Source organism: Falco naumanni, chromosome 6, assembly GCF_017639655.2.
Source record: "Falco naumanni isolate bFalNau1 chromosome 6, bFalNau1.pat, whole genome shotgun sequence".
In the NCBI taxonomy this organism is placed as follows: Eukaryota; Metazoa; Chordata; class Aves; order Falconiformes; family Falconidae; genus Falco; species Falco naumanni.
The window spans coordinates 86,299,090-86,309,532 of NC_054059.1; the positions used below are offsets into that span (position 1 = coordinate 86,299,090).

General features: G+C 35.9%; 1 long non-coding RNA gene across 1 annotated transcript; it reads left to right on the forward strand.

The window, feature by feature from the left end:
* The first annotated feature begins 504 nt into the window (after window positions 1–504).
* Window positions 505–6,760, forward strand: LOC121090723. Its single transcript, XR_005828683.1, has 3 exons — window positions 505–1,251; window positions 1,612–4,278; window positions 5,778–6,760. It is a non-coding gene; the product is annotated as an uncharacterized LOC121090723 (long non-coding RNA).
* Window positions 6,761–10,443: the final 3,683 nt, after the last annotated feature.

Genomic DNA, 10,443 nt, shown 5'->3' on the forward strand with positions numbered 1-10,443 from the left:
ATTGGTTCTGCCTGTGACAATGATGTAATACTCAGGTATTTTACACTGAGGTCCCATCTACTCTAGAACAGTGGTTGTAGAAAAGTGGTCTGTGGGCCATTGGTGTCCTACGGAACTGTGTCAAACCATAGAATGTTGAAATTTGTGACATTACTCTCGGTAAAACATTCAGTAAAAGGTAAGTGTTACGTCCTGATTATTCACAGCATCTTTAGAGCATTTTTGTGGTTTAATTTGATATTAAGGTGTAAAGTGACGCACAAAAAATATTGGATCTTGATAATGCCATCGTCAAAAAGAAGTCTAGTATTCACTGTGCCAGGCACAGTTGGCATCTGTAGCACTTCAAACTCTCCAGAATGCTGTCCATTTAGCTGAGGAGGAGTAGAAATCATCATACAGTCAGGACATACATAATTTTATTGAAGCAGTGTGCCAATGTAATTGATACCTGCTTGTTGCCTGTTACTACTGTTTTAAAATTAGTTTTTCCACTTAAAATGTCCCTTAATTATTTTTGTTAAATTCATTAATCTTTTTATCGTGATAAAAATGAGATTAAGGACATTATAAAGTAGTATTTGTATATGTTGTCACAACTGACATATTTGCACACTAGCAAGTGTTTTCAATTGTTTGGTTAGTTATATCTAGACTATGAAGGAACTTCATTTATTGAGTGGGAATTTCCTGATGTACGTACTGCAGAAGATAAAAGGTAAGAACTTAAAAAATCATAAACACCTCCACAATAGCAAGATTTTGAATTCAGTGGGAGAGAAGATAATACGGGATACTTTTGAAATTTTATTGACAGTTTACAGAAGTGTGGTTTTTACATGCAAGTGTCAATAAAGTAGCAGCTGACAAGACTGGAGATATACAGGAAAATAAAATATTGTTGCTGAAAAGTTTTAAAGCTAAATCCGTTGCTTGGAAATGAGATTTGTAAACTATGATTTGCAAAAACAACTACTTTCTGTAATAATACTGAAAAAAGGGTTAAAAAATCTTTTGAGTTCTTCAGATCTGCATATTCTGTTCTCTAAAAGAATAGCAAATGAATTGCTGTCTTTACAGAGCAGAAATTAAATGGAGTTTTCTGTATATATGATACTGTAATTTAAATACATACCTGTAATATGTTAAATATGATAATGGACATACTTGATACAAATTAGCTTTTATTACTGTGTCCCCCCAGAATTTGCTTCTTGTGATCCGAGCTGCAGCTTGCCCTCCAATGAAGGTGTAAGTTCCCAGTTCCTTAGTGTTACAATAAGTCAAGTGTGTACAAAGATTGTGTTCTGTCTCCATCTTAGCCTTTGGCAGTATCAGCCATTAAAAGTTTAATAGAATGCATGTGTGATAGATGTTGGGTGATTAATTTTTTGCAGGACTTTATAGATTTATATGTTTCTCAGAATACGTCTCTCTGGGTCAGGGAGAACGAAGCACTATGTAAAGGAAACAAACAAATAACACACATCCCCCCAGTGAAGGCATGAATACTTTTTGTAGTTTTTATTCATTAAAACAGGACACCAAATAACACACAATATTTGACTAAGAAAGATCTTGAATTTTCTGAAGGCTTTTCCTTTTTCCTAGGTCTGTTTTTTGGTTAAAACAGTTCCCTTATCTGGGTCATTGCAAAAGTGTCAGCTCAAGGAAGGGGAGCACAGTAGCCCCAGCTTATATCAGCTTTATCTGTTTGAAAACAGCACCCTGAGTTCACCACCTCTTCAAAGTGCCACAGGGACTGTAGGTAAGAATCAATGAAGATTATATTTGGTTTTTAAATACAGGTTAGAATAAAGACTTTTGTCTGTGTTAACCTGTAACCCATAATACCCAAGTCCTTATACAGCCTGAATTTCTTCTGCTACTAATCCTATCTGATGTTTTGGGACAAGATAGGATGAGACTAAACCGGTGAGTGGGGTGAAGTGTGACCTTAAAGGCAGGTGATCAGGATGTGCAGGCCTCTAGAATGCCCCATACCGCATTCCTGGAGAGCTCAGGGGCTGGGCAATGTGCCCTGCGAGTTGTCTGTCACTGAGCAGCTTGTTTATATAGCTGGTGAGTGACACCCATCTCCCAGTTCCCCAGAGTGTCACTGACACTGTAGCTAGGTTGTCTCACATACATGTAAGATAAACTTGACCCAAAAGCTTAATGAATATTTTAGATACTTTTAGGCTCAAGTTTCTCTCACATTCTTTTTTTTTTTTTAATTTGATCCAGTGTGCTTATAAATAATGCCCTAAAACTATAATCATTCCAGTCTTAGAGAGGTGGTTTGTCTGTCACTTGAGTGCTGAACTGCTAGATTGTATACTCTGTTTAATAGAAATGTGGAGGTTTTCTCTTGCAGAAACTTATGAAGAAGATCCTGAAATCCTGGATTTTTGAGATTTAAATAGATTCTAAGATGCACATATCTCAGTTTAAGTAGTGTTAAACATTTGTGTTATGTGTGGTGTTTATTTTTAAATAATTTTAGTTCACTGAAAACAACACTGAACTGTCCATTTGCAGGACTTACAGAGTAAAACCAAAAGTAAAGACCAAGGTAAGCTGTGAAAATAAATTGTGAGAAAATTAATTGTGGTCTGATCATTGTGTACTTGTGATGGTTTGGATGCAGATGTCTCTCACGGCATCCACAGTCTGTTGTGAAATGGAGCTCCAGAACTGAATATGCTATTTACAAAATAACCCATCTTTAAAGGTTGTGACGGAAAACTTCCAAGGAAGAACAGAGTTTAACTAGTGTTGAGATGGTTCAATGAATCAATGAATTGTGAGATTTCTGATAGCCTCTTTTATTTTATTGAAATAGTAAATATTTTACAGTTATCCCTTTAACATCCAGTTACTCTGCTTGCTTTACAGACCTATCTGCGTCCCATATCTTCTCTGGGGACAAAAGGCAGCTGTTTATCGTATATAGCTGTAAAAAGACCTCAGCTTTCTCACAGTAGTTTGTAATGGCTGTTAAGTGGTTTTATACCAAATTCTACAGTATGATTAAAGCTTAAAAAAAGTACAGGACGATGTTAACAGATTTTACTATTGCATTAAACGGGAGATAAGAAACTGTTGTGCAGACATTATTAATTTTCTTACTAAGCAGAACTTTTGATTCTTAAATGGGTTTGCAATAATAGTATTTCCTGCCTGGCATACTGGAACAGCACTAATTATGTGGATATTGTCACAGATTTCCACCATGTTTACCACAAAAAAACTTGGGATTTGACTAATTAGCATCTTTTCAGTATTTTGTCGGGAATGTAATTGTTATTTTGGTATCTGGATTGTAATTGGTTTTGGGTCTGAAGAAGCTCATGCTGAATCCTTATTGTGAACACTGACCAGAAGGAACTATAGTATCTGTTAAAGAGATTAAGAAAGTTTGCAATATCATGTTGAATATGTTAATTAAATAAGACTGTTATAAAAAGAGAGTAATATTTGGTCTATGTCCCCATCTATACCTCCATTTAAGACGGCACAGAAACTTACATAAACTGCATAAATGCAGTGCATCCTGTTCAGAAAGGATCTAATATACAGGCATTAAAAACAAAACAAAACAAACATTTCATGTAAAAAACCTTTCTTAATGTCATGTTTTCTCTTACCAGATGGGATTGCTGCAACCTATTTCATGAACATCAAAACCAGTTGTTGCCTATTTGTTCATGTTCTCAAACTCCCTCCTTCTCCTATGACCCTTTCCCAGTGCAAAACCTTAGTTCTCTCGCATCTGTGTTTCACCTCATTCATTATATCTAAATAATCTTAAATCTGCTCATGTGTTCAAGCTCTCTTGTCACCTTTAATATTTCAATTTCCTACCAGTATCTCTTAAGCCATTCCAGAATAGCTTCAGCTGTTTGAATTTTCGACTACTGATTCAACAAGAGATAGCAAGTGCTGTGCTGTGCTGAGTCCTAACCTACAGATGTGGTTATTCACCAAGGCTTTAGGACCTTGAGTTCCCAAGCGTGCTTGTGTGTTCATAAATAGTCTCACTTAATTCAGTTGGACTATTAACAAATCAAAGCTTTTTCTGTAAGTAATAAAGCACTGTATAGATGTATACATTGACACAAGTAAAACAAGCCAATAACACTAGGAAAAATGGTGTATCAAAGGAAAACATATTTCTGCCTTCTAGACATTTGAGGATGAAGAGCAGTATCTGCCTGCTTCTGATCATTCTAATTGTTTCACGTGGTATGTGACAGCAGCTTTACACACAGACAGGTAAGGGTTTTTTTCTACATAAATATTTTTTGAAATATATAATAGGAACTTTTTCTAACAGGTATGATAGTTTTAGTGATCTATGTGAATAAATGAAAACCCTGACAGTTTGGAATGTATGATTTTTTGATAATGCTGGATATTGCATGTGTATATATAGGTATGGGTCAAACTGAGAACTCCTTTGCTGGTATATTGAATTAAAATCCATAGAAGGTGAAAAGAGGAGCTTTTGTACTTTAGTACAGGGGTAAAAATGAAGGATATTGACATGTGGATTCAGATGTAGCACAGAACAAAAACACAGCCAGCCATTGCCCAAAGTAAATCAGTGGTTCAAGACAGAATTGCAGAAGGTAGCTCATGAGCAGTAGATTAAAAAAAGAAAAGAGACAAATCTGGGAGGTACATCTAACAGGTCTGAAGGTTATTGAAGAACCTCCTACATACTGTACAATGCAGGGGGATTTTGATTGCAGGGGCCAGAAGTACATGTTTCTTGAAAGGAGTCAATTGTAGAAATAAAAATATCTTGGATGCTGTTGCAGGATTCCGAAGAATGCTCATGAGAAGAGAGAAAAATGAGGCAGAGACTTTTTTTTTTTTTTGTCTATATACATGTGTTTATCCTGCTCAGTAATGATTTCTAAACATTAGAATGTAAGCATATCCCTCTGCACGCTCTAGCGTCTCTGAAGAAGGCTATGTCAGATGAAGTTGCAGCTAAAAAACATCTGCTCAAACAAATAGGAATTTTAAACAATTGAACAGAAGGTGCCACTTGTGTGGAAGGAGAGGGCATGCTCTTAAAGTGTGATAGACAGGCCAAGAAAAAATGAGTAGTGACACATAAAAGCATGTATCTTAACATAATAAAACCAGACAGGAACACTGCTGGCTGTCAGCCTAGGAAGCCCTACCAGAGTTATGATCACCTTATACTCAGAAGCACTAAGAAAAAGGAAGGAAAAAGTCTGATGGTTGTGAGACTACTGAAAAATTTCTGTAGATTTTCTGAATAAACCTGGTAGGTTTTAGGTGAAAATAGCAACTTGTATTCTGCTCCTGTCATCCATGGAGTTTGCCAGTGTTTGGCTTGCTTTATTTATTTAGGAAGAAAACATCTATAATGCTAGTCAGGAATACTTTTAATGGCATACTTTTGCTTATGAAATGTGTATACAAAGTCATGTTTCTCTAAACATAATAGAAATAAATACCAGTAGCTTTCTTTTTCAGTTTTTGAACCCCTCTGATAACTCCAGTGTAATGCATCATGTGTTTGCCTTCAAAGCCATGCAAGTGTTCTATGTTTATTTGTATAGTAAACTAGTAAGCTTCTTGCTCGGATTTTTTCCTATCAACCCCAGGGTAAACTTTCTTGCGTGTTCTCTCTTTTGATTAGTGTTAATATTGCCTGAGACTGTCTTCCCACATTTCCCAGATACTGCTGCAGAAAGGAGCACTTAATTGCTTTTTTTGTTTTGTTTTGCTGGAAGGAATGCACTGAGTACAGTTACCAAGCTTAAACAAAACGTGATTGACAGGAAGCCAAAGACAGCATTAATAGCAGCAATCTCTCTCATCCTAGAAGAACCATAGATCAGACTTTGTTCTTCTACTTCAGTCACACTGGTTAGAATTACTTGTGTAATGTGCTTGAAAACTGCAGATTTAGTTTTGTAGTCATACGGCATTTTTTCAGCAGATTTGAAGATAATCGGTAGATTTTTAACATTTTTCTTGACTGGTGATTAAAACATGCTTCCATATTATAAACTCTGATCCTCGTCTACAGCTTCTTTTTTCTGCTTAAACTGATGGATGAATCCTTGACTGCTTTTGAAGGCAGTGGATGTTTTAGCATTGACTTCATCAGAACTAACATTTCATCCAGGATGTTTAATGGGGCTTGATTTCACGCAATCCTAATTCTATATCTGGCATCCAAGATACAGCAGTTTCCCTGCTTTTCCCTCGCCCTTGGACTTTACCCATTCCAGCTGCAGCAAGAGTGCAGAAGACTCAGAAGCTCTAATTCTAACACAAGCAGCACTTTGTTCCCTGTCATGTCGTTACAGAGGGGCACGTCTCCCTTATTGGGGAGGGGAATTTTCTCCTTCTATAGGGCACAAAACAGGGTCTGTATTGTGCACTCTGGTAGAGCAGGTATATTTCCTTGCAAACTGGTTTTTTTATTCTGGTAACTTTAAATAAGGTGAAATTTTCAGAAAACGTGTTTTCTTTAGATAGTACATATGTTTGGTAAGTGAGAGGCTATGTTATAAAAAAGCCTATGAAAGTTGCTAAGTGTATGGTTTTAAATGAGAAATGTCAGCAAATATGGATCTCTCTTTAAATATTAAAGTATTTATTCAGTGGAACAACCAAATCCAGCATGTTAAAAACATTATTTCAGACACTGTATACACATCTCATACAAGCAGATTGATTTAAATCACATAAAATAGTTTTATTTACTAGCAAGATTTTTAACGATAATTTAAAGTAATATTTAATTTATTGGTTTTGTAGAACAGATCCACTTTCCATAAGTGAAAGCCAAGTAAATTTAAGTTTGAATGTGTTCTTTGGCCTTGTATCTTAATTTAGCTCTTCTGCAATTTTTTTTCTCATTTTTATGGAAAACGATTTTGACACAAATTCAGGCTGATTAATGGCAGATTTTGGCAGACCAACCTATTATTCATTTCTTTGAATCAATGTACTTGCTTGAGATTTTTAAAATGTGTGTGGCATACAGTGAATCTGATTAAACATTCCATTGGTACAGTAAACTAGTATCGTCTTGTTTATAAAATTCCATACTTCGTAGCATCTGCCAAATTTAATACAAAGAAATTATTACATAAGTTATTTCCTGCCTCACCCCCTTTTTGCCTGTGAGAGAGATTGTGGTGATGTGGGGAAATATTAAAGCTTTAAATAATTAAAAAAGTGTTCTTGCTAACAAACTGGATTAATAAGTAGTTCGCAGTCTGCTAAAAATGATTGAACTTCACAGCTGTGGAAGCAAGCTTGTATTCTCCCTGCGCAAGTTCTTCCACTCAGCCACCTCTGAGCAAGCAGCTGTATGATTACTCAGCTTGCCCTATTCTAAGGATGGATTGCAAATCTTGGCATTTTGAGTTGAGCAGATGAATAGGAAACTGCAGGATGTGAACTGTAGGATGTAAACTTGCAGCATGTCAGATGCTTTATGGTAACTGTCTCTGTGCACATCCTCACACCATTATTCTTTGTGGTAAAGGTGTTGAGTCTGCCTCACTGAATGATTATTTCCTTGCCTGTACCATAAGATGGAAATACCAGGTGGTTGCCTGCTTCCTGACTGAAAGAGCAGTATGTCAGCAATGTGCCAGTCATGGAAGCATACATGATGCGCATTTAAATAACAGCTTTGTAACATTTCCTTGACAAAAAATAAGTTCTGTTTTCTTTCAGCAGTAAATGACCCCTCTTCCTGTGCTGCAGCAGAACAGGCTGCATATAGCTGCATAGCCTACAAGAATGGAGAGAGACTGAGGAAGGGCTTCTGAGGGAAGTATGACAGCATCAGAGGACAAAAAATCCTTCTGCATAAATTCTTACCCTTTCTCCCTTTATTTCTGAGAAAGGAGGTGCTGCTTTCCTCAGTTGTTGCCTGTTCACATCAGAGTACAAGAGTAGCTTGCAGCACATACATTGCCTAAGTTAATATTGTTACGTTATGTGTTGTCACAAGAAGAAATGCTATCACAGTAATAGAATATTAGTGTTTGTTAAAAAACTATCAACTTGTGTCTCTTTTTACTTGTTAGAAGTTAATTTTGTGGATATATGATCTTGAAAATGCAGATGCTTCCGAGCTGAATCACACTGCAATTATTCCATCACAAGTACGCTGAAATGATGCCACTTAAGAAAAAAATTAAAATGCATGCCTTGTAAAAATCAACCAGTTGAAAGTGCAGTGTCTTACTGAAATATACTGCTTGCACACATCTTTACTTATTTCCTTTTACTTTGTTAGGAAAAATAAATTTGCAAGGTTTTCTCTCAATACTGCAGCAGTAACACAGGTCTAATGAGTGAGGTAAAGCCTACTGTCTATTTCATAGGGATAGAATAATCAGCAATTTTTAGTGATTCCGTCAAATTTTACACTTGGTGAAAATTATATTTAAAAATTCTAACTGATCAGTAGACAGAAGTCTCTTTTCAGATTTCCTCATGCACCTGCATAGCAAACTGTTGGAAAAAGGTTTAAGCAAAAGCATTATGAAAGTCATGGTATGTGATAAACATGGATGTCTATTTACTGGTTTAATTTAGACCTAAAACGTACAAGCTGATTTATACAGACAGATCTCTGAACTGCATGGAGATTCATTTAAGAGATTATTCCACATGGATACATGTAGGTATTAATATGTACAATACATTTTGTTAGGAATAGGTTTCTGACCTAAACAAGTGGCAGAAAGTAATTAGTCTTTGGTACAGTATCTGCCATGAGGTATGCATGCATGGTACCACAATTTATTTTAATTTTTTAAATTATTATTTCAAGTTGCCATCATTGTATCTTTTAATTTTTTTAACATCCATTACTATCTTCAAGATTAAAATGAAACAGAAGATAAAGGTAGAAATATTAAATGTATTGTGAAGGTATTTTTGTTGTTAGATAACTAGATGTTAGGAAAGTGGGTTTGTTTCCTATCTGCTGCTATGGAAAGAATGCAGAGAAAACTGACCTTGGCTAAACTATTAGCCTGGTGTTGTGTATCTGAAATGAATAGATTGAGTAAATATGATTTTAATAGTATGTCATTGTCTGAAAATTTATTTTATAATATCAAAGTTTATTCCAACTTCAGAATTTCAAAAGAGAAATGTTATAATAAACTGCCTTACACTAGCTGGCCAAAAATATAATTAATAATAATCTTTATTTTACTTAAACAGAGATCTCAGATACTTGGCAGGCTGTTTTGGAATTTGGAACAGGAACCTGTTCTTCATTTGAAAAAAAGAGAAGTAATATCCTCAGGAGCATCCAAAATTAGGGTATGATTTTGGTGTTGGGTTTTTTTGTGTGTGGAATGCTATTTAAAATTGATACACTTCTGACTCTGCAAACAGCTGTTGATGAGTAGGGCCATGATGAGAGCTGTTGATAAGAGGCCCATGTCTGAGCGTCTTTTTTTCTGCTTTGACATAACTGTGTGCTTCAGTAATAATTTTGCCATTTTTCCTTTTCTTTGAAGACAGCTTGTCATCATTGAGACAGCTGCCCTTTGTTTCATTCACCACAGTACTTCAACATATGTAGGCCTTTCTGTCAGTCCTAAAAAACTCACTGCATGTAATTGTTCTACTTTATATCTACAGAAGCTCATGGAGTAGAAAGCAAGGTCAAAAATCACCTAAAACTTTTACTGTAATGAATGGTCTTTGAGTCTTTAATTGTGGAGTTGTAGGTATCCACTCGAAGTTCAGCATATCCCCCCATTCAGGTATGCTGTTCCTGGAAGTTCAGGACCTGTATGAGGCATTGTGTCAAACACCTCATTCTCATTTAGAAAAAAATCTTGGATAGATAATATTCACCCTTCTCTAGACTTCTAAAGTGGGGGCTGCACATTTTTCCTTTATGTGCTGATATTTCAGGTGCAATTTCAAAGAAGTGAGGTAGCTCGGGCAGAATATAATTCAGGTTCAATTAAACCGCTTCCAGTGTCCCTGCTAGATTGTTTAGGATAAAGTTCAGGTATTTGTGCAAAATACCACATTTTAGACATTTTTTTTTCACCTGTTGCTGAAGAATTCAGCATTTTCTGTGAATCAACAGTTAACTGTACCCTTGGTGAGCAATACTAGGGCAATGGCAGTAGTAATATGGTTCTAAATGTATGTGATCAAATAATACCCAAAGTATTAATCCTTGTTTAAATACTTGCTTATATTACAGTCATGCTTTGACTGGGGGTTTGCATGTTCTGTGTTGGAAATAAGATATCAAGGAAATGGTTGGAACGTGAGGGAAAAGGGAAAGGGTCCCAGAGCCTCCTCATACTACAGCTTCCACCATCTGGTGACATTCATAGATTTTTTTCTTAAGAATACCATAGGATTCCAAAGGATGAATTCATTTCTTTC